Here is a 25226-nt window from a genome sequence, read left to right on the forward strand (position 1 = left end):
ATCTAATAATTTAGTGACAACTTAACTGTTACAGCTAACTGCATTGTTTTGTGAGTCACTTAATTACAAACCAGTGGAGATGCATTTAAAAATCTCATCCTTATTGCTGCGCAGACAAAGAAATCCGTTTATCACCATCAAAATCTGGGCTCTCCACTAAACCAATTAAATCTTAAATCTCTTATTTGCTCCAACAATGTGAATCTGTTCACACTGCGTTCATAAACTAGACCATTAGCTTCAGTCCTTCGTGTCAGACGGCGACCGTTTCCCATCTGGAGTCGCATTCAAATAAAATAAAATAAAATATAAAGCATTCAGCTCAGGATGGGGATTTCCATCCACCATTATGGGACAGATTTAATTATTTGTGGCCATCAGCCAAACCAAGCTGGAGCCTGAGAAATGTGGGTAAAATACCCAGAAATTATACTCAAACACTTAAACATATTTTTACTCAAGTAAAAGTAAAAAGTAGGCATCCAAGAAATTATTTAGGTAAAAGTGACAAAAAATACGTATTTGGTAAAAAGTCAACTCAAATACTGAATAACTGATCAAATTATTAATCATTCACTATTTAAAACTTACATCATCAGATGGACCAAAATATAAAGTTAAGTGGAAATGTTGGTATTGTAAGGACCAAACTGACACTAATTCATAAAATGAAAAATGTTTCCAAATCGGTTCATTTCAATAAAAAACTGAAACTGCAGGTGTGTGTCTGTCTGGTGGATTTTTATTTAAAACATGTTTGTTTTTCATTCAGTAGGAAATCCAAAGCTTTTACTCAAATAAGAGCAGAAATAAAAATAAAATTACTCAAGAGTACAGTGTAGAAAAAATACTCCTAAAAGTAATTATTTTTATAAAAGTTACTGATGTAAATGTAACTGAGTAACTGTCCTCAAAACCTTCATGAAACTTTGAATATTTGTACTTTTTGTAACCGGAGCTGGAAGAGGAATCTGCCTGACGACACCTGGACACATTTTTCCCAGTCAGACTCTTTTTGATCCATTTTGCTCTTCCTGATCTGTTTTGCTCTTCCTGGTCCGTTTTGCTCTTCCTGATCCATTTTGCTCTTCCTGATCAGTTTTGGTCGCAGCGTTCACCACTTGATGCACGGTCCGTGTTCCTGTATGGCTTTGCGCTGCTCACACGGACAACGAGCAGAAGAACAATCCCTGTAATTAACTCTAAGCTGAGAGAAACTGCAGCTCCCAGCGTCGCTCTGTTTTCTAAACCTTTATCAGATGACTTCTGGGAGCGCAGCCCTTCTGTTCAACAAAATTATTAGAATTATTGTTTTTTTTTTAGGAAATATTTATCTTTCATTCCAAAAACTTGAACATTTTCTGTTTCTTTAGACCCAAATATGGTGGGAAAAACACAAATTGATGTTAAAGACATTCTGCTCTGAATATACAAAAGTATTTATGTCTAAAAGAAACAGATTTATGCTTTTACGAGGAAACGTCTAAAAAGTGTGGTGTGCATTTGAATTTGCATGTCTTAAATTGGCAGTATTATGTTTTCCAGTCAAATAGAATCATTTTATGGCATAATAATATAAATACATTACTTTAAATCTGTAACAAACTTACAGAAAACTGCAAAAAAGTTGAAACACTGACTTAGAGTTGCTTTTGAGTCATTGTAAATGTAACATTGACCAGCATATTTGATGTGTTTGATTTTAATGATGACACTTGACAAAATTAAATATAATCTCTGTTTCTGGTTTCTCAGTTGGTGACTGCATGAAGTTCTTATGACTTTTTATTTTTGTGTTTTTATGATATAAAACACTTTGAACTGCCTTGTTGCTGAAATGTGCTGTACAAATAAACTTGATCGATTGATTGATTTAGTTGTTATATAACTTAAAATAAACTTGATGTCTTCAATTTGGGCCTCTGTCTCTTTAAGAAGCTGCTGCTCCTTCTGAAGCTCCGCCTTCAGGAAGTCGTCACAACATGGCTCCTCTGTTAACCCTTTAACAACATTTTTGCCAGAGTTTCACTGAGAAGCTGCTGTAATGAGCTCATCAGTTCCAACAGGTGTTTGCTAATTATTGCTGGCTAGTCTGAAGGAGCTGAGTGGAGGAGGAGCTGTGTCTGGAAGGCGGAGCTAGGTCCACCCAGGCGTTTCAAATGGAAATACCTTGAAATAAGACAAACTTTAGAGCAATTTTTAAGCAAGATACAAGAGCTTGTTTTAAATCAATAATTTCTTCATCTTGATGAAAAAGTGGCAGATTATTTCACTTTTTCTGGTTTTAATGGAGGAAAATGTGAAAACGTTTGCAGAGTATCTGCAATCGTAGCCACAGTGAGACTCGGTAAATCATGACGAGCCGTCCAGCCTCCAGGTTGTGACTCATTATCATTTTCCATGGATGAGTATTCTCTGCTGCTGCTGCTGATGTTTTTCTGTTTCGCTTTGAGGATCATGTGCTGCAGGTTGAATGTTTTATGCGAGGTTAACTTCCCCGCCCACTCCGTGTTTAAGCCTCTTCCCTGAGTTTTTCTGAGCCCCTCTCAGCCGCTGCGTGGGCGGGAAGAGTTTAATGGCACAAGGTTCTGGCGCAGCGCGTCGTCAGATGCTGCAGGGATTCAGAACCGAGACGCTTTTTAAAACAATGCATCAGCTAAAGCCACTGGTTTTACTGGTTTCATGCTTCTCTGAATATTACAAACTGTGTTTTCAAATTCAGCTAAGAGTCACTGATATGATGAGTTCCTTTAAAACATGTGGTGGAGATGATGAGTTTTGTCTATAAAACTCAGATCAAACACAATCTTTCTCTCTATATATTATTTATTATGGGCATTGTAGATAAAATAAAATAAAGGAGTAAATTTCCACCGCATAAAAACACAAAAATGTTCAGATTAACCCTTTAACATAATTTTAATAATTTAATAATTTAAAAATATTGCGTAGCTGGGCTCTTATTTTGAAGAGCACTTATTAATCTTTTCTTATTTTAATAAAAAAGTGTTTTTATTATGAGAAAATCTCTGATTCTAGTAAGTTTCACATCTAATAACGAGGTTTTCTTGTTTTAATGAGAAAGTTTCTGGTTTTAAAAAGATAAAACTTCTCGTTATAACGAGAAGTTCATTTTAACGAGTTATAATGTTCTTGTTTCAACAGGAAAGTTTTGTTATAACAAGACAAAACTTGTCTCATTATGATGAGAAACTTTCTCATTTTAATAACTTTAACTAGGTTTTCTTGCTTTAACTCGTTTCTTGTTATAACTAATTCTAAAACTAGACTCTTTATGACGGGAAACTCTTGTTAAATACTCCTAAATTTATTTCCGATCTCTGTCCTTTAAACGCTTCCGTATTTACATCACCTTTGATAAAAAGTATACTTACTCATGAAAATGCATGAGAAGAAGAAACTATTAGAGAACTTTTTTCCCAGGCTTTGTGGCTGCAGCCCTGATCAAACAAAGTTAAAGTTGAAATATAAGCTGCATAGTGATGCATATTCGCAGCAATCAGCGGAGATGTTAATTGCTGAGGGATGATGAGGACGAGCGGCAGCGTGGGCGGATGTAAATGTGTGCCTGCAGCTGAATAGCTCTGCTCTGTGTGACCATATGCCTTCCTATATTTTATGGATATGATCTCCAGAGCCGCAGCTCTTATTTACACCTCTGTTATTAATACGGTCCGTATGTGTGCATGAAATCACACCCACACACAGCGTACTCTACATTTAAATCCAAAGCAGCACGTAGTTTCAGTGCGGATGTGATCCATGAGTTTTGCTGTCTGTGCGCCATCTGCGCACATTTCCCGCTGATTGTGTGCGGTCGGACCGTAAAGTGGGGGTTTATGCGAGCGCCTCTGAGCCGGAGGAGTAAGTTGATGCTGCGGGACAGATAAGGGTCTCTGCAGACAAAGGTAACCTTTGTGAAGGAGGACCGCTGCAACACGATCTGCTGCAGCGTTTGCCCCCGGCGGCATGGACAGCCCACCGTGTCGCGGACCGACTGGAACAAAGTGGGTCCAGAGATGGGAGTCAGGAACCGGTTCTGTAGGAACCGGACCTTCTCAGACTGGAGGGGAACAAACTAAATAAATCAATCAATGACATTTATTTGTAGCACATTCTAGCATCAAAATAGTTCAAAGTGCTTTACATCATAAAAACACTAAAATTAAAAATTAAACGTCACATTTGGCATCAAAATGTTGGTCAATGTTTCATTTATAATGGTTCAAAACCAACTCCAACCAGCTGGGTTTCTAGAATTGATTCAATGGAAGTCAGTGTTTCAGCTGTTTTGCATTTTTCTGAAGTTTCTTCCAGATCTGTGGTGCATAGAAGCTGAATGAAGAACGATATAGAATCACAGCTCCTGAGTGAGGCAGTGTGTTAAGGTCAAAACAGTCATAAAATTAAGACAATAAAGTCATAAAATTAAGACAATAAAGTCAAAGTAACATGAGAATAGTTATTACAAGAATAAAGTTGAAATAATATGAGAACTTTGATATGGAAAATCAGTCTTATACCTGGTAAAATGAGGAATGTTGAGACTCATAATGTTTATGTTTACATGTATTTATGTATTCTTGTTTTTTTGATTAATTTGGTTTAAATAAAGAATATTTATATCAATGAACCTCATTGCATGTGATAAAGTCTTAAAGTTTCTTCTGTTTGACTCTTGTCAGCGATATCTGACATGTTATGATGATTTACTTCCATCTTCGTCAGAGATTATCTTAAAGTTTATCTGTTTATTAATTATTAATGCTTTCTTTCCACTCAATTTAATTTTTTGACATTAAATGGTAACTAAAGAAGTTATGCAGCTTTACATTAACTCAAGAAAAACAAACCAGTTGAAAAAAAAAATCCAACAAGCCTAAACATCTAAAGCTACATTACAGTAAGCTAATTGTGTTGGCTTAAAGCACAAACATAGATTTTTGGATGGAATTTCGACAGGCACATACAGTAAAGCCCTTATTTAGGTTCACAAAGGCATTAAGTCCCGAGTAAACGCGCTCACGCACGCTAATGCTCACTAATGCACAAGTGAAAGCTGCTACAAAGAAGATAGCCTGGTGGAGAAGCAGACTTGCATGGATTGCAATCTGATGTATGGAGTCATAGCAAAACATTAACTGAAGGCAACAGAAACACGTTTGGACACATTGGAACATTTAGTCTCGTCCACATGAGGCTGTAAAAGGTTTAGTGAGTTTGTTTGTGTGCAGTAACTGGAGTCTCACTTTGAACTCTGCAGCTTCTCTGCAAAACACCAGTTTGACTTTGGTTTAAAGCAGAGCAGAAGACAAAAACAGATTAAAACGAGAAAGAACACAAAGAGAGACTGAGACGGGGAGAAAGAAGAATGTTATTCAGATAGTTTGCAGAGGCTCTTGAAGAGTTATGTTACAGTCTGCATGTGTGTGGGAATGTGTGGCGTCTTTACTGCAAAACATATTTCAGGTAAAAGTGCATAAATCAAAATAAAAAGTGATTTCTCCACTTTGAGTGGGTTGGTGTGAAACAGAGAAGCACAACATTAAACTTGCAGGGAAGATTGAAATTGGAAGACAAATGGTAGATGTTTATAGAGGATGTAGAAAAAAAGTTTTTGATAACTTTTAATTCACTTAAATGAATCATTACAGCCAATGAGATACAGTCCAAACATTTTTGAACATTTGTATCTGTATGATGACTTTCATAGGGTTAGGCTTAATTGAATTTTCCCAAGTTATAAGTGATATAATCTGCCAATAGAACTTGTTTTATGAATATTAAGGAATTATTTACTCAAAACAAGCTCCTATATCTTGCTGAAAAATTACTGTTAAGTTAGTTTAGTCTTATTTCTTGTGTATTCAGATATTGGACCAAAAACTACGTGACATTATTTTGTGTTTTTGCAGTGTAGTGCTGAATTCATATCCTTGCCCTGACAGACTTACTTGTTCTTCCTGGATGTTTTGAAAGTGGAAGGAGATGCGTAGCCTTCAGCGATCCGACTGTTTCCCCGTGGAACCGGCTCTTGGTTTGTTTTCCACAGGCAAACACCCACTCCACTTTTTACATTAAATTTAAAAACTTTCCGTTTGACCCTGAAGCGTCCCTTAGTTTTGTTGTTTGCCCTGGGCTTTCCTTGGATGCTCCACGATGCTCTGCGGTCTTCACCTCTACCCTCCACTGTCTCACACAGACAATGTGCAAGTCTTTCCTGCAGTTTGGGCTTTTTCTCATGCAGAACTTTTAAAGCAATCCATGTTTGTTGGTAGTGGATCTGTGGATGTTAATAAGAGCACACTTAATTTAGGATTTTATTTTAAATTGTGTTCTCATTAACACATTTCCCATTTTACCTGAGTTTGAAGACAACGGCTTTCGCATTCCCAGGCTGCTGTCAGGGAAACTGTATCATATTTAATTCATTATGTTAATGTTCAGTTAAAGATTACAATAGTAGTATTTAATATGAAACATTAATGAATTAATAGGTAATGACTTTAAGTAAATTCATGTGATTAATGTTCATTTATGTGGTTTAGAACACATTAAAATGTAAAGGGGAACTTATCTTTTGTTCCACATTACATGTTGCCCATGGGGAAACATTAACTGGCGCACTTAGAGAGCCACATGGAGAGAAATTTCACCAGACCAAAAAAAAAAAAAAAGAGTTAATGCTGCCAATGAGGTACATTTTTGTTATTTATTTATGTAAATCTTTTATATTTTCTGTGAGCTAATTTAGGTTTTTTGTTTCTTTCTTAGTTCTGACTGCATTTTTTGGGCATTATTAAGACTTGTTGTCCACAATAAATGTCTGTTGAACCCGAACAACAACGTTGAGTCTCGATTTAAGTCTAGGGGAGTAAGAACCTCGTTTTGGGAGAATCTGAGTTTGTGAGAAATAAATATTTCTGGAAAGTTCTGCGTGTTTTTTGAGGCTTCATCCCAGTGGAGTTACATTCAAATAACCGACATCCACAACTTTTGATGTGGGAAAAGAGCAACACTACCCTGAACTTTACATAAATTATTTAGCTCCCAATCTTTTCTAAATTCTTTGTCTGCATTTTAAAAACCCCATAATTTAGCAAATGTTGTTTCCGTTAAATAAGACACACAATTAAAATCACTTTGTTCACGCAGGATCATCCTCCCACCACTTCCTGTTATTTTTTTGTCTTTTCCTTCAGTAGTAACATCCGGTTGTTGATCACATGACTTGTGCTATGCAAAAAAGTGCTTCCTTTGAAGTTTTGTGAAAAAAAAGAAAAACAAAAAATTCACCCAAGTGCCAAAACTTTTATGTGTTTTTTTATTGCCGTTTTTCCATCAAGAAAATTCTTTTTTGAAATATCAAATTGCGTCATTAGATGCTCAGTGGAAATGCAAGCATAGTTTTTTGGCGAACTCGACTCTGTGACTTCAAACCACCTTTTTGTGCTCCTGTCACCTGCAGGAAAAGCTGTATAGCCCCGTAGTGCTGACTGGGCGGCCATGTTGGAAACTCGAGTGCAAAGAAAAACTCAGCTGAAATAATTAAAATGCCCTTAAAAATCTCTTGGTGCCACATCAATAACCAGGCCACAAATGAGACTGAAATCTGTTGAAACTCAAAGCAGAGTGAAGTGGTGGATCTTAAAACATCTTACATTTTACACATTAACCAAACTTTAGCAGCAGGACTTTAACAGGACAATATATTGAGCATTAATTATATTTTTTAATCAGGTCATGTTTGTTCAATTGTGGAAAACATGCACAATAATAATTTCCATTTGGATAATTATTTTTTTTATGTCTCTTTACCAAAGTCTGGATGACAAAAGCTTCAGGTCTCAACAAGCCTCGTTTTTGAAGGACAGTTCTGTGGACAGTATCCATTTTATTTGTTGTTTTGTTTAGTAATTTAAAATATCTTCCAGTTCCAGTGTTTGTTTATTGATCTCTGAAAGGGTTTACTTGCATTATTATTATTATTTATCGGAATAATTTCTGGGACAATTTATCATCCGGTTAAATTTGTTATTGTGAGGCTGAAGGTTATGGCAGGATTCACTTCCTGTTTTTTTGCAGACCTGTTATTCTCTGTCCCGCATGCTCAGGTGTTTATCTGCCTTCATTCACTCACCTGACTGAAATGAACGAGTGATTAGCAGGTTTCAGGTGTGCTGGAACAGCCAAACATCTAAAACATAAAGGAGAGCGATTAAGAACCTCTGGTTTAGACCGACTGCTTGCAGAGTTAAACATTATTTTTAAAGTCCTTAAGCCAACTTTGTATTAGTCAAACATAAACTACGTGGCAGTGCTTAAGTGGTTTTAATGCCTGCAGTCAAAACAGGACCAGCATGGCTGTAACAGGAGGTTAAATCTCTCAGTGAGAAATGTGCACAAAACTTTGTCAATATTCCCCTAATGTCAAAAAAGACATTGCAGTTGTTTCAGTTATATAAGAAACACAATTAAAAATCACACGTTTGTTAAAGCGATAAATCATTTAAAAAAATGTCGCACCATCATCTACTGACCACTTTCTGTCATCTTCTTTGGTGTTTCTACCAGTAGTAACAGCCGGTTGTTGATCATTTGACTCAGGTGATGCAAAAAGTCGTTTTATTGCAGTTTTGTGAAACTTTGAAAACAACCTCATTCCAGCTCAAAATCTTGAGGCTTTTTTAAAAATTTGTTTTCCAAAACACAAATTTGTTTTTGTAATTTCAATTTGCACTTTTATTCAGAGCCCACTGCACTGAACCCCATTGAAAACCTCCCGGTTATTCCACCAAATATTGATTTCTGAACTCTTCCTGAGTTAAAACACCAGTATTGTTGTTTCTAAATGAATGCAAACTTGTTTTCTTCGCATTATTTAAGATCTGAAAGCATTGCATTTTTGTCGTTATTTTGACCATTTCTCATTTTCTGCAAATAAATGCTACATTACTGCTTGGAATTTCGGAGACATGTTGTCAGCAGATCATAGAATAAAATAACTATTTTCATTTTACTCAAACATATACCTATAAAAAGTAAAATCAGAGGAACTGATCATTTTAAGTACTCTCTTATTTTTTCCAGAGCTATATTGTAAATGGAAATGCGGCTACTGTTCAACATTGAGATTTATTTTGACCAAATTGTCAAAGGAAACAGGTCTTTACATGTCTGGGACCAAACAAAGCCAGGAGAGCAGCCGATAAGCTTTCTGGTACCAGAAAGGAATGATACAAAATCTCCAGAAATGTCCCAGCCCAACACACACCTACACACACATTCTTGCCCCGTAGTAACCGCAGCGATTGGTTTCCATGGGGACCGGTCACGGCTGCAGCTCACTCCATCGGGGGGCGATGGACCTGACTGAGATCACAGAGTCCTATGGTCGTTATTTAGGATCAATAAGCTCACCAAACTCCAGCCGCACACACACACACACACACACACACTTCCTTTAATGCCCACCCAACCGTGAGTCCTCACACCACCACTTAATGAATTAATTCATGGTGAGCTCATCTTTAGATCTGAAGATAGCTTTTCTAGTCGTATCGTTGAAGACGGTTGCCCAACTTCTGATTGCAAGATCAAGATGACAACCCAAGTTCTACTAACCTTGACTGAGACGTCGCTGCCAAAGAGAAAAAACAAAAAGCAGATTAAACAGACCTATTAAGTGTGTTACTTCAAATTACAGCTCATTATCGCTTTCCATAGACAGACAGTATAGGTATATCATACATTTTCTGAATCCTTGGAGTCTGTTGAGTATTTTAGTTAACTCTTGTGTTCCTGGATACCACTGAGATAAATGACATGCATCTAGTTTAGTCAAAAGATGGAAAAATGTCTGTTATTTTTAGCTTAACATTCATAGCCACATAAAGGCTGTTACAAAATCGGCCTTCTATCAACTGAAGAACATTTCCATAATTAAACAACTAATGTCCCAATAAGATCTAGAGAAACTCACCCATGCATTTATCTTTAGTCGCATCGAGTACTGCAGCATCTTCACAGATCTGCCTAAAAAGTCAATCCTGAGGCTGCAGCTGATCCAGAACGCTGCTGCCGTTCTGACTAAAACCAGGAAGACAGAGCACATCGACCCAGAACTAAAGTCCTTCACTGGGAGAATAGACTATAAGATCCTATTAGTTTATAAATCACTGAAAGGCTGAGCGCCATGAAACATTAAGGATCTGCTGTTGTATCTACTCTCCAGAACCTCTCAGGTCTTCTGGTTCTGGTTCTGCTCTGCACCTCCAGAACCAGAACCAAACATGGAGAAGCAGCTTTCAGTTTTTATCCTAAACTTTTACACCCACCAGGATCAAGGAGTTCCTGAAGCTCTTCCACATGTGAAAGCTGTAATTTGGTGGGGGAGTTCAAATATCTCAGGCCTGGTGCTTGAGTGACGCTTAAAGAGAGACGGAGAGAAGAACGAGTTGGGGCTGAAGATCAAGGAAAAAGAGGGGAAGAGTTTGATTTACTGCTCCATCATCATCATGTCTTTTAAAACACAGAGTGAGCTAGCATCTGTCTTCATGTTGTCCTCTTTCCTTGTATCTGTGATGTTTTGATCTCTATTTTCTAATAGCTGTTATGTCCTGTTTTGTTTGTAAATTTGTTTATTATTCTGTTTCTGATTCTCGTCCTTTGATTAGACCAGTCTTGTTTCTGTTTATTTAGTTCAGTTTTTCCAAGTGATTCTAGTTTATGTCTTGTTTCTAGTTATTCCTCGTTACTCTAGTTTAAAAAAATTTTAAGTCAAGTTATTCTTTAGTGTTATATTATTATTTTTTCTGGCACTTAAACACTTCTATTCATATTTTTCCCGTTTCCTCCCTGTGTCCTCTGCTGGACTTTACCTTGAATTTATGTTTTTTGTTCTCCTCTGGCTCCCTGTGATTCATTTTGTAAGTATGTCAATTTTTCATTAAACATTCTTCATTTATTCAAAGTCTCTGCCTTTCTGCATTTGGGTCCACCATCAAAAACACACATCATGATAATAATTGTCTTATTGTTTAATTGTTCTTTGTTTTTGTACAGCACTTTGGTAGCTAATGTGTTGTATTTTAAGTGTTTTATAAATAAAGTGATATGGTATGATCGTTGCAACTCCAACTAAAGAACAAGATTCTGGAAGCTTGACTGAACATCAAGCTCTCAAGTTCAGTTTTATCCACCTACATGTCCTGAAGTCAGCTCTACGATGCCACTGATGCATGTGTAAATTTACTTTGACTGAACCTCTGTCCCCAACAGCTGAGCGATCTGGAGACAACAGGTGGCCTTCTGTAAGTAAAACTAAAGGTCTGATGACTACTCACTGATAGGTTTGCATAGCTCCTCGTCAGAATCTGTTTTCCTTTTATGTCCATCCAAGGTTGTGTTTATTGATTCGCACAAACTTCAAAGTGCATCCATCACCCAGCAAGTGACATCTGCAACCTGCAAGCTATTTAGTTTGGGTGTGTCAGAACATAAAACAAGAAGAGGAAAAAAACAAAGGACGAGTTCTGAGTCCTGATGCATTAAATGAGAGGTTAAAGCCAGACAGAATCTGAACCCTTTGACTACGCCACATGCTGATGTGGTCAATATGCAGTCCCAGCTGAGGCAAAAGCTAAAGCACACATTCCACTCCGCCTAAAACCCACCAACACACACACTCACAGTCACATATATTAGCAAACAAAAAGATTCAGCAGGAGTCGAGAAGCAGAATGAAAAGAAAAAAGGGAAGACACCAATGAAATAATAAGAAAAGACTGTGAGAAAAAGAGGGCTGTAATTGCAATTCATTTCCAGCCCGGGCCCCTGGGGTACTGTGAGTGCGTTTGATCCCAAAGGCGAGCAAGAATGGAAATGCAGGGATTCAGTCATATGTATGCAGAGAGAGAAAGGGCTGGGGGAGTGCGTGGGGGAGTCGGGGAGAAGCAGAAAGCCTTTTAATATTCTGGGCCATGAGTTGAGATGAGAGACTGCTCTCATACCTTCAGGTTCATGAGCATAATGAGATTTTTATTTTGCTGAGTGCAGACTGTGAGCGAGACCGTGTGTCGACCCGTCACGCACAAAATGCCTTCATATCAGCTGTGTGTGCACAAAGCGCTCAGTGTGTGTGTTTTACAATTGTTAAAAGTCATTTGTGAGTGTGAGGAAGGGATACATGTCAGTTGGAGCCAGGGTCATTTCTCTCAGCGTCTCCGCTCGCCACAAACCCCCAGATCTCACATGACTTTCATTAGCTGCGTTTACATTGACCATTACAAAAATTAGAATAAAACCACATTTTCAATAAAAAGTTTAGCCGATAGGATGTATTGAAATGGGTTTATCCAGCAAAACTGCAATCAAAACACGTTTTTCGCATGACACAAGTCACATAATCAATGACAGGATATTGCTACTGGCAGGGACGACAAAGAAGACAACAGGAAGTGGTAGGCCGATAATGGCACAATTTAGTTTTTGTTTTAGTTTCAATTTAGTTTTTTAGCTTATTCATGTGTGATTTTAATTGAGTTTGTTATTTAATAGAAACACAGCAGTTTCAAATTTGTGTTTTTGTGACTTTAGCAGAATATTAACAAAGTTTTGCACACGTGTAATGGAAAACCAGCTACTGACTGCGGCTGACTTTAACACTGAAAACACTCATAACATTAATACACTTCTTTTTATGCTCTCAAATTGTGGTTTCCCAAAACATTTAGTCCTACAACTGACAGACTCCTTGGGGCTGAAAAATGATCAGATCCACACGTCTCCTGTAGCTCTGATCCGTGTGTGTGTGAGATGCATCACCTGAAAAACACCTTCACCTCCACCCAGTATGTGCTGTGGGTGTACATACACGCGTGCACACACATGTCTACTTGTGTCCTTTTTGTTTTGAATCGCCTGCTGAGCTCTTTTTCAGGAGGAATGAAAATCCAGACTGGAGTCATGTTTCCGTGTTGTGGTGTACGCCACAGTGGAGCTTTTGTTCAATGAATGCACAGCGTAGTGGAAGCTGGACTTTTGTTGTGTGGGAGATTTTCTCAAAAATAAGAGTTATGTGGGAGTTCAACAGCAATGAACCAGAATTTCTGTTTAACAAAAAGTTCATTTTTGTTTCTTTTTGTGTCATTTTTGTGTTTTTCTCTTTTGTTTATTTTCCCAGTGGTGTGTAGAGTGTTGGTATTATTCAGCTGACCAGTCAATCTGAGAGTACATTCACAACACCAAAAATACCCAAATACTGCATTCAAGAAAGAGTGGTTCTACTTCAAAATATTTTTATTAAAGTAAAAGCAAGAAGTTGGCTCCCAAGAAATTACCACGGTAACAGGTCCAATAAATGTAATCTTAAATGTGAGTAAATGTAACTAGTTACTACCCAACTCTGGCTTTGGGTAGTAACCAAAGCCAGAGTTACTACTGGCTTTGGTTAGTAGCCAGTAGCCAAATGGACTAAAGGTAGATACCTTTAGTCCATTTGTCCAGAAAGTTTGGGTCATTTTTAAGGTGTGAATTTGTAACCAAACTCTGATGCGGTCCGTCTACAAACCTCAGTTTTGGTTACTGAAGTGAACTCCAATGCGGTTCGAATGTGTATGTGAACGCCAAGTGGACTGGAGTCCACTCCAAAAGCAGGAAGTGGACTACAGCATATAGCATTCTGGGTAAATACAACCAAAACAAATACGCGGTTCTAATGCTAGCTGGAGGAATATTTTTTGCCAAAGACTAAACAGAAATCCTAAAACTGCTAAAATCGCCTCTCCATTTTGTGTGATGGTGTGGCGTTGCTTTGTTTCTGGACAAATTTGCATCTCTTACTTACACTAAGGAACAAAAACACGTAGTTCAGAAATTCAGCTTTAACCTGCAACCAGTGGAGTGTGAATAAACTTGAATTATATTGTTTTCTTTCAAACTTTGCATATCACATTTTTAATGTCTTTGTTTGGCAGTTCTGAACCTGAATGTTGTTTTTTATTTGTGTGTAAATCTTTGATGCGAAGGTGACAGCGTCTCAACACCTGGCTGTGTTTTAAATAATCAAAAAGCAGGATCCTCTCCGTCTCTCCTCTTTATTGTTTCTCACCACCACGCTCCCTCTCCTCCTCTCTGCGTGACACTTATTTTCATTTTAACCTCCAATTCTTTCTTCCAAATCCACTCTCATTCTCAAATCTTTTTTTTTTCCTCTGCGCCCCCAGCCTTCCAGTCACCTCCCTAAGTTTTTCACTCCTCCGCTCCTGCTTGTTTTTCTCTCCGGAGGTGGTGTGTGATCTCGACGTGTCATCAATCCTCTGCAAGACTTTGAATAATTAGGATCTGCATGCATTCCCTGCGTAAGCGAAGCCTCTAATCCCCTGGAATTGTGCAAAGTAAACCATCACCTCACAGCCCGCTGGTGACCTATGCCTCCCCTTAAACTCTGTTTGGTGCGCCAAACGTGTCCTTTTCAACTCACGTCCACACCCACGAATCAACAATCACCTCATTGCAACGCTGGCAGCACTGCAGAGGTGCTGTGTGTAAATTAAAAATTTAGTTTGAACAGTTAATCCCCAAAGAAAAGCACTTTCCATCACAATAAATCGATTGAAAATGTCCCTAAATCAAGCTAAAGTGTGAAGAATGTCCAGAGTTACATTTTGGGAAATTAACTTTGCCTCCTGCTCTGCTTTCTGATTAGATTCCTGCTTCTCCTCTTCTTAAAACTCCCTGCAAGTAAATAGGAAATGAAAGTGATAATAAAAATTCATTTTTCTCCCCCACTTGTCTCCATCTCACAATCTCCATGATATAGAAGCTTGTTTGTGAATACATATTCAAACATTACCATAGCACTCCATTAAATAAAAAATAATAAAAAAAAGAAAATCAATCTCATTTAAGGAGTTTTCACACCTCATAGTCTGGGAGATTCAGTTCAAAATTACAATATTTTTACACTTTTTGCTGCTGCGGTTCACTTTTACACTGCACTGTGTCAAACGAACTGAACTCCTTTGAAAAGGCTGTTCCTCTCATCGCCTGTGGGGGCCCTGCACCAAGAAACTCTGAAGGAAACAACAGAAACCTCAGAAGAAGACATAAGCGCAACTTCCTTTTTCACAAAATGTAAAAAAAATGCAGGTTTCAGGATTTCTCATTTGTTTTTGGTAAAAGGTGATTCATGAGCCATTTCTCTTGCTAGCATTAGCGATTGTTTTGGTTGTAATTACCCAGAATGCCCTGTGCTGTAGTTCAGTTCCTGCTTTTGAAAGGTCTCTGAACACACGCAGTAAAAATGCAACAGAATTGACTTCAACCAAACCAAAACTGAGGTTTTTACACCTAAAATCAATTGAAAATATTGCTAAGTTGAACTGAAGTGTGGGTAAAATTTATTTCCTCCTGCTCTACCTTTGTCTTAAAACTTCTTGTAAAAATATCAATAAAATAATTTTTTCTGCCTCACTTGACTCCCTCTCACATTCTCAATGATATAGAAACTTGTTTGTGAGAATATATTCAAATATTATCTTAGCACTCCATTAAAACCAATCTCAGAAATATCAACTTCGCCCTCCATCTTCCCTCTCTTAGCTCTCCTCTGCTTGTTTTCTCAGTTTCTCCCTGCCATCTCATCATTTCACTCTTTCACCAAGTCCCCCCCTCTGGTTTTGGTTTATTTTCACATTTCTTCCATCTCTCCTTCCCACGGTGACACAAACGAACGGAGCGGTTGTCGGCTGACCCGCTGGGCGCCGCGGCCCTCCCTGGGTGCTCCATCACTGCTCTCTGGAAACATCAGGATGAATGGCTGTTGTTAAGCAAACAGTGAAGTTACAGCTGAGCCGAGCACAGGCTGATATTAATGGAGTGCCTGCTTGCACTCTGCCTCCTCAGTCAATCGGCGGCTTGCCGGTTGCTAATTTAATCAATGGCAACAGTGAGGGATAAACTGTGGGCTTCCCCTTTTCTCTGGTACCTGCCTGTAGTGTTTCTCACTAACTGTTTTATTTCACAGTAATAGTTACTTTCAAATCTGACCTATCTATGAAACCATTTCAATGGCAAAATCGGTTCCACATCTGATTGATCTCAGTTTAAAGTATGTAGAAGGCTCATTGGCTGATGCCACTTGGAAGCAGCCAATAAGCTGCTTCCAAAGGGTGCATTGTCCCGCCCACCACATCCATCTCAGAGCCCTGAGCAGCTAACTGAATGAAGGAGACGAAGATTCATGGAAAACAGGTACAAAGACAACATAAAATTAATAGTTAGCAAACGTTGCTAATGCTTAACCAGATTTTATGCATGTTTACGGGTAGAACAATGAGATAAGCTCACCATTATCAACTCATTTGGTTCTCCGTACTTCAGGAGTAGGAGAGAAGTACCGTTAAGTAAAATGTTTCATTCAGCCAATGAGAGGGTTGCTCCACCTCCATGTCAGACGGTGGTAGCTGAGCAACTAACAGTTGAATGATGGAGATTCACGGAAAACAAGTATAAAAACGATGCAAAATTAATAGCTAGCAAACGTTGCTAATGTATATAATGTTTTCGGGCTAGATCATTGAGCTAGGTTCACCGTTATTAACTAGTTCGGTTCACTCTGTACTTCCGGAGTTTACTGTTAAGTCACATGTTTCATCTAACCAATGAGTTGCTTCTAAATGGCGCATTGTCTCGCCCACCATCTCCATCTCAGACGGTGGTGGCTAACTGAATGCTAGCAGATAACGGAAAGAAGGAGATGGAGATTTATGGAAAACAAAACAATATAAAATTAATAGTTGGAAAGCATTACAGAATAATTGTATGTATGTTTACTGCTAAAACGATGGGTTTAGTTCACCAATATTAACAAGTTTGCTTCTTTGTACTTCTGGTTGTAGAATATTTGGTCAGAGGCGGCGCCATTTTGTGCTGTTGTGCTCCCTCTTCTGAAATTGGTGAGCAATGTTTTTCTTTTTTTTTTTAAATTTTCAGTTGAATTTGTACATATTTAAGCCATTGACTGAATAGGCATTTTAAACCCATGCTTAGACTATTGCATTTTTCAGCAATAATTCTTAGAGCTAACAAGTTGTGAAATAAGACTATTTAAAAAATTTGTTGTATTTTAAAACACATTTATGGCTCACAAGTGTGTTTTTAGTCTAGATTTAAAGGAACCTTGTGGATTAGCTGCAGCTGTCTGATTATTTTTTTAGGCAGACCTGTGAAGATACTGTTGCAATAATCAATATGACTGGATCAGTTTTCCTAGATGTTGTTGAGAAATTAGTCCTTTAATCCTGGAAATGTTTTTCAGGTGACAGAAGGCTGACTTTGTAACTTCGTCAGCTTCAGTTATTACAGCTAGGAGCTGGCAATCAGGCTGAAATCTAGATGTAGTGATGGATCGTTCCCCTTTAGACCCAAAGATAACATCTTCAGTTTTGTTTCTGCTCAGCTGGAGATAATTATTGCACATCCACACGTTATATGAAACAATCACCTATCAAAGCAGCATACTGATTAATAAATAGCTATCAAAACTACGGCATTGGCACGTGGAAACGATTCGCAGAGCTGCGTCCGAGCACTGCAATATTTTCTCTCCCAAATTAGCATAAACACAGATCTGTGAAGTCTCGGCGTACAGCGGAGTCACAGCGAGCAAACACACAACACCTGTTTGTGTTTACCCAACCAGTTCTCTCCCAACATACAGCCATGCTAATAAACAGGTGCGACCTGTTTAACCTAACATGGTTTCTAGTTACGCCTCCGCCGGCAGAGGTTAATTCAGTAACAAGCAATCAGGATATGTTCTGCTTATTTAGTTTCTGTTTTATTTAAAAAAGGGGTTTTATGGAAATGAAGATACGTCTGAGTGTATTTTAGGGTGTCTGTTTTCAGCTTCCTCAGCCTTTAAATCTCTCAATAATCCGATCATGTCTGGATGGTTGTTTTACTTGACAGAACCACCTTAGTCATGCAACTGCTGCATCTTCATTTCCATCCTGCTACAATTCAACATCATGTTGTATTTCTGCAGGAAAAGAGGACGCTTGTCAAAATCGTAATGAAGTTAAAAGTGCATTAGATTATAGTAATGGTCCTAAACTGATCAGTTTCATAACATATTAAAATCAGTCTAAAATGTGAATACTTGTCTTTTAGCTAAAAGCTTCTGAATGTCCATCAGGCTAAAAGAAGCAAAAAGAGATTTCTTTAGATTTCCCAGGATTAAGAGCTGAATTTAAAGATGTAATTTGGAACAGACCAAAACTGGACTTTATCTTTTTGGTTTGCTTTCATACTGTACTTTTTTGTAAGCGAACTGCAAAGCCAAATGTTTATGCAATGTTAAAGCTACTTGGATGATTTGAATTATGACATTTAATTTTCCTTTGGAAATGTATTTTTGAATTTAATTTAAATCAAAATCTAGCTCAGATTAGACCTTTACGTTAATATTGTCAAGATGAAGGCATGTTTTTACAGTTCATTGTTCTTTCTTCTTGCTAATAAAATCAATAATTCCCTTGGGATTATATTGACCACAGGATTAGCAGGACACTCAGCGAGTTTTCTTTGCCGTTTAATGTTTGTTTTGATTGCATAAAACTCTCCTCTTAGCTGAAGAAGAGAAAAAGCGCAGCACTTAACTGGTCTTACTGGTTAGCATAATGTGAAGGAAGCTCATGTTATTCAGCTAAGCTAATTTTATTAAATTAATTGTCTATTTATAAATAACAGAAAGTGTTTGTTTTTTATTTAGGCTCAACAAGTACAGTCAGGAGCAGAATTAGTCGTGAGTCATTTTATTCAACCCATAAGAATGAAAAATCTTAGATTCTGCAAATATTTGTGGATTAATTTAGTGTCCAGTCACGATTACGACGCCTTCATTGCTTTATTTTATAACATGTTAAAGTTCATGAGGGATAAACAGTAACTTGATATGAAACTTGCTTTTGCTTCACTTGTAATCATATCCAACAGGGGTGTGTCTGAAAGGCCTTGTGTAACAAATCTGACATATATCACTGAGTTAGAAAACTGGAAATAATTTTCCCTTTGGGGATGTTCCTCATTTGTCTGATTTTAAAGAACATTTATTCAAATCTTGTTTAAAAATATAGCTGTATCAATCCTCTCCTTAGGACTCTCTGCTTATTTTCAACTATTTTTAGGGCCTCTTGTCACTTTAAATCCAGAGAAGCTTCTGCTGGCCACGCTCCCAAAAGTCAACGTTTACACTCGCTCGTGAAAATGGCTGGTAACAGAAGTGCAAATATGCAACCATACATCTTTGAAAAGCAGAAGTGGGCCCTCCTGCACAGTCAAAATGTTGACAGCAAATGGTTTCTGGATGGTAAGTCAACAACAAAACACTTACCTTTTCCAGCAGCCATTATACGGCAGTGATAAAACTAGGTGACCAAATGTGCTGGAGCTACTCTGGGGTTGCTAGGTAATGGGGTGGAACTCTGTTGGGGTTGCTAGGTAACGGTGTGGAACTCTGTTGGGATTGCTAGGTAACCGTGCAGTGCCTTTGGTATGTGACTTAATCGGGAGGTTTTGAAATGGCTCGTTTTCCGGACACTAAACAAAATAGCCAAAAAATAACTGTTTTTTGTTGCTTTTTTTTTTAAAGTGCTTGGACTGTTTTAGAAACAGTCAAAATGAAAATGGAAGTTCAAAAATGCGAAATTGGACACATGTATCTAAGTCTAACCAGAGACTTCAACGGTTTTCGCTCACTAACAGTGTGTGTGTGTGTTTTTTAAAAAAAGTAAGTTTCATCAGTGCCTGCATCTGCTAATGTGACTGTTTCCTAACAAAGTGACCCAAATGACTCAAGATTAACACACCTGCGTCTTATTAAAGTCAACCGTAAATGGATCGAATCCAGAAAGTGTGAATCACTGTTTCCAGTAGGATTTCAAAGGAAAATCACGGAAAAGCAACAGAAAGCTCGCTCTGCCCTGTGGGGAAACATCTGATGCTTATCTGAAGATACATCCTGAGCCTGCAGCAGCGATGAGACAACATTTTAACACTTTTCACTCTTTATTAAAAGAGCTACTTCTGGTGTGTTTGGCAGCAGTCATGCAGGTGTTGATATGAGGGCAATGTGGGTGAAATATTTTCATGATGGTGACATGAGATAACCCCAAACATTATTCTTGCCACAGGCAGTGTTCGTGGAATTTCCCCTTTAATCTCTGAAACAACACTTCTTACATTGACACGTATGACCTGGTTTTCTCAATTTACCATCAAAACCTTGATTTAAATGGAAAGTGGCAGCTAATAATTAACAATTTAGACATTTCATATTTATAAATAATTAGATGTATATTGCAACATCTTCAAAAACAACTGGAATGTTTGTTTTTTGGGTAGTAGGTGTTCAGATGTTTATTGGTGTGTGTATTTTTACTTTAACTGTGCAGTGGTTCTTTGTAGAAACAGTTTTTAAAAAGTATTTGCTCTCACTGTATTCATAAAACAAATAACTCCAATGATATGCAGGTGAAAACACCCATCAAGGTCAGCAGTAATCAGTGATTAACAGCGTCAGACTGCAGCTGTTCTCACCAAAACATCAGTTTCTGTCAGAAAATACAGCTGGTGCATCAGTGATTAAAATGATAGAAAAATCAATATTCAACTAAAAACTAAAAGTAAAGTGGACAATTTATCCAAAATATTGATAGCATTTTTTGCAGAGTTGGAATCTGTTTCGAATCGGTTAATTCTTTATTTACCTCTTGAAATTTTATTTAATTTTTGTATATGAAATAGTTTTTCAACTCTAAAATATGTGATTTGCTCTTAAATTATATATTTTAAACATTTTATTTAGAAACACATCTTTGTTTCTGTTTATTGTGATAAAATGTTATGAAAGCATTTTGTAGATGCCTATAAACTTTATCCAAATGTTCTTAGTTTTAATTCAGACAAAAAAGTCACCCAAACACCTCAAGGTCAGAGGTTTATAAATCAAACTTAAATAATAAAAAGTATCAGAATCACACACCTCTAATAAAAAAACGCTGACGTGAAGTTAAAAAATGTCTTTTTTTCCAATGCCAGGAGTTTTGCAGGTCACTTTTCATTTTCTTCTTCTACATCAAAATTACAGCCAGCTTGCAGGAGTTGCTAAATGATTCCAGATAAAAACCGACTTTTTGCTGTGATTTACATAAATAACGAGTCATTTAATTGTGGATAAACTGTGGCAGGATTAAGTTTGGATAAATACATACATTTTTTGGAAGTAAATCAACATGCAAACACTAGCTTTCATGTTTTCCAATAGCTGAACTCCTAAATAAAGCAAATTCCTGAGCTGGTGTTTACTCTGAAATGTTGGAGCTGCTCGGTCTGACCCCTCTGCAGGGCCCCTGGGGTTGGCGTGACCCCTTCCAGGGACGCAGACGTACCTATATACCGACTTTAATTTCACGACCGGTGTTGGTGGCAACGTCACCGTGTCTGAGATGTTGAGGCAACGAATAAGGCAATCAAACCTGCCATTTGCACCTGTAAGAACACAAAAAAATGTCCTCTTCATACATGAAGGAGTTCTCACAGTTTTATGGTTATGAACGCAGTATGAAAAATAAAAAGGAAACTCTGTCGCCATGGAAACCCAGCAGTCTGTCCTCAGCCACGAGCGTTTCCTTTCTGTACGGCTCCTTTTCGCCTCTCCACCCTCTTATCTCAGCAATAGTTGCCAATCGTCTGTATTTCCTGTCGTTTCTGCTCTCACTCCTCCTTCCTGCCACCTCTTCCTGCTGGATCTGTTTATTCAGGCGCCATCCATGTTCAGTGCCATCGTTTCCTGAATTAAAAGCCCCCATAATGCCTGCGTTTCTTCAATCTGCGTGGAGCAAACATGGTCATTTAGGGACAGGAATTAACTGCTGAGTGCGACGGAAAGCTCAAACTTCATATCTCTGCTGCAACAAAAGACAACAAAACCTGAAATTGATAAAACATTTCTTAATTTAAATAAATAAAAGCAGAAGTTATTGGGGAAAAACTATAAATAACTGGAACCATGTCTAAAACATACTTAAATTAGACATAAAATCATTTGTTTTTGTGTTTATGAATGTGTTTGTTAGCCTTTTAACTGATTTAAAATAGATTTTTCCCCCCCACACAAGCAGTTTACGTCATTTATCACGAAATTACGGCACTCCGTTCTCCTCGTGGCGGCTACGCTATGCTAGTCCGCCAAATGGCTACAGAAGAAGAAAAGCCCACAGTCATTGGGTTGTTCAATAATAATTTGAATAAATCTTTTGGAAATTGAAAAATTACCCAATCAATATAATCATAATACAATTCTTCAACCTGTTTGAATTTTACACCTAAAAACCTAACCAAAAACTAAACAACATTTAACTTATAATAACTAATACAAACCGGCAACCCCACAATAAAAACTAATTAAAACACGATGAATTTAGAGATTAGAGATATAATATCCTTCATTTTCAATGAATGTGTCCCTCTCAGTAGATTCAATGTGTTCATGAATCTATTGATTAGCATTTTGAACTGAATTTTTTTTTTTCCCGCTGAAGCAGCTGCCAACAAATGTTGGCGCTCCTCCTGGTGAAACTTAACGCTACACCACAAAATGGCTGCAGGAGAAGTTGGGATAAAACATCAGTCAGTTGGTTGTTCAACACTAATTGAATAAATGTTTTGAAAATAATATGTTCTGTTGAGTATTCGTTACTCAATCATAACACTTTAAACTTTCTGAATTCTGCACCTAAAAATCTAAACTGAAATATTTAGCTAATAATGACCAATAAAAACTAGCAAACATTCAAACTGAATTAGACAAACAAAAGTCACAACAGACTAAAACTGAACTATGGTCATTTCTAACCCGGCCCGCCTGAATCGGCCTGTGGGTTTTTGCAGCGTGTTACCTGGTGGGTCATTCAGGGTCAGGATGATACAATAGTGTGCCAGCAGCTTATGGGGCCCCTGCAGACAAGCAGAAAAATGGGCCCCAGCGGTGCGCCGCATTCAGGCGGTCCAGATAATGGATCGGCCCATGGGGCCGTGGGGCCATGGGCCGGGGCCTTGGGGCCGGGGCCAGGCTGGCCGACGTACCGGCTTGTAGCTCACTGCTGGAGGTCTGCAGCGAGGAGGGAGGGGGCACGTAATCCAGAGAGGGGTTTACTACTGATGTAGAAAATGCTTTTTATTTTTATTTTCCTTTAAATATGAACAAGATGGACTCCATTTATTATTACTGAATGTAACTAATTGCTGTGCATTTAATTTAGGGGCATCAGCATCAAGGGAGGTGAATTATTGTATTATTTATTTTGATTGAATGCTTTTTATCATTCTATCAAGATGATCAGGGCTATGAATAGAAACCAGTCTAAAGTATGATGTCACTTACAAAAATAGGGAATTAACTCAAATTGAGTTTTTTTCCTTCCTTTCCTCTGTTTTACTATTAACATTATTAATAACTCATTATTGTTGTACTATCATCATTGTCTAAGCTTTTATCTCTGTTTTTATTTTTTGTTTTATTTATTGTTATATAACACAGATTAAGTAGAATTTATGTCCAGTTATTATTTACTGTTGTCTTTATTATTATTATGTATCCATAGATTTTTATTATTATAAGAGTTTTTAATAATTTTGTTTATGTAATATAATTTATTTGTTGGATCTTTAGCACAGTATGTTGAACATGAACATAATAATATGGTTTCAATTACACATTTTTGTCGGTAAGTATTTCATTAAATTGAGATAAGGAGTGAAATTAAATACGTTTTCACTTCTTCCGACTCTTTTCTAAACAGAAAAGTACAAATTGTTTTGTTCTTGGTTATGCATTGACATGTTTTTTCTGTCCTACTGGTTGCTTGTTTTCCTGTTTTTAAAAAACAGTTTGACATAAATTAAAAGTTTTTTCCATATTTGTTACAACTGTCCTCATGTCATGACACTATAATGTGATGCAAAAATGCTCTGCTTCTTATCTGGCGTTCAAAACATCAACTCATATTCACGTTGACATGAAATAATTTTCTGTTTTACTATTGCAAAAGCTCAATATTCCTAGTGAATAATAACTGTCCCTCTTTCTGTCTGACGCGCCATAGAGAACATAAATTTGTTCCATTTACGTCTGTTCAGAAGACGATCAAACTGTTTGAAACTATACAGTTTGTTAATATAGTCAGTTTTAATCAGTTTCTCACTGTGATGCTGTGAATTTTCTACTGATTTCATTGATATTTTTATCCTCATTTCAGAGTCATGAATCAAAGAGCAGACTGTGAGAACGCCGACTGTCAAACTGTCTTCTGGCTTGTGGCAGAAAAAAAGCCCTAATTTGAATAAAACCAATTGAAGATGGAATAAAGCAGCCAAGAAAAAAGAAAAGGAAGCAAACACAACTTTTAATAAACACGTCTGATTGAGTTTCAGATTTTATCACTCTTGGGTATTGTTGCATTCTCAGTGAAATGATGAACATTTTATAGCTTTCACAGCTGTCGTCATACTGCACTGGTTTCCATTCTTCAGTAAGCACTTTCTCCATAATGGGAGTACCGGTCCGTAGCAGAACGGTTGCGTTTAACAGTTCCAGTTTCAATGCACCGATGAAAGCTGGAGCGCTATGATAGCTTATCATTTTATAAAAAAATGAAAAAGAGAGTAAATATCTGCAAAAAAACTCTGAACTTTTTTTATTAATTAATGAAATTTTCTGAGAAAAAAACAAGGAATTTTTTTTAAACTTGAAAAAGTCAAACATTTGTTTCCAAAGACTCAGAAATGTACTTAAAAAAAGACAAAGTGGGTTTTTCTGAATTTCAAAAGTTGAGAATTTGCTACAAAGAACTCTGAATTTTTTTAAGTTAATCTCAAAAAATGTTTGAAGAAAAAATATTGAAATTTCAGATTTTCAAAATTTTTGGAAAAAATTTGACATTTTAAGATTAATCTCAGAAATTTTGTAGAAAAAGAGAAAATTTCTACATTTAAAAAGTCAAAATTTGCTTCCAAAAACACTGAAATTTCTAAAAAAAAAAAAAACAACAACAAAAAAACCCTGGAACTTCAGAGTTTCAAAAGTTAAAAGTTTGCTAGAAGAAAACTTTTGATTTTTGGAAATTTACTGAGTTTCAAAGTTG

The 25226-nt window shown here is 37.2% G+C and overlaps 1 long non-coding RNA gene across 1 annotated transcript; it reads left to right on the plus strand.

Annotated features, from left to right (window-relative positions):
* The first annotated feature begins 16197 nt into the window (after positions 1 to 16197).
* Positions 16198 to 24528, plus strand: LOC106917823 (uncharacterized). Its single transcript, XR_001418283.2, has 4 exons — positions 16198 to 16275; positions 16923 to 16979; positions 19212 to 19393; positions 24342 to 24528. It is a non-coding gene; the product is annotated as an uncharacterized LOC106917823 (long non-coding RNA).
* The last annotated feature ends 698 nt before the right edge of the window (positions 24529 to 25226 follow it).

Source organism: Poecilia mexicana, unplaced genomic scaffold (assembly GCF_051168715.1).
Source record: "Poecilia mexicana isolate PSO_F unplaced genomic scaffold, ASM5116871v1 scaffold_2, whole genome shotgun sequence".
Taxonomy (NCBI): domain Eukaryota; kingdom Metazoa; phylum Chordata; class Actinopteri; order Cyprinodontiformes; family Poeciliidae; genus Poecilia; species Poecilia mexicana.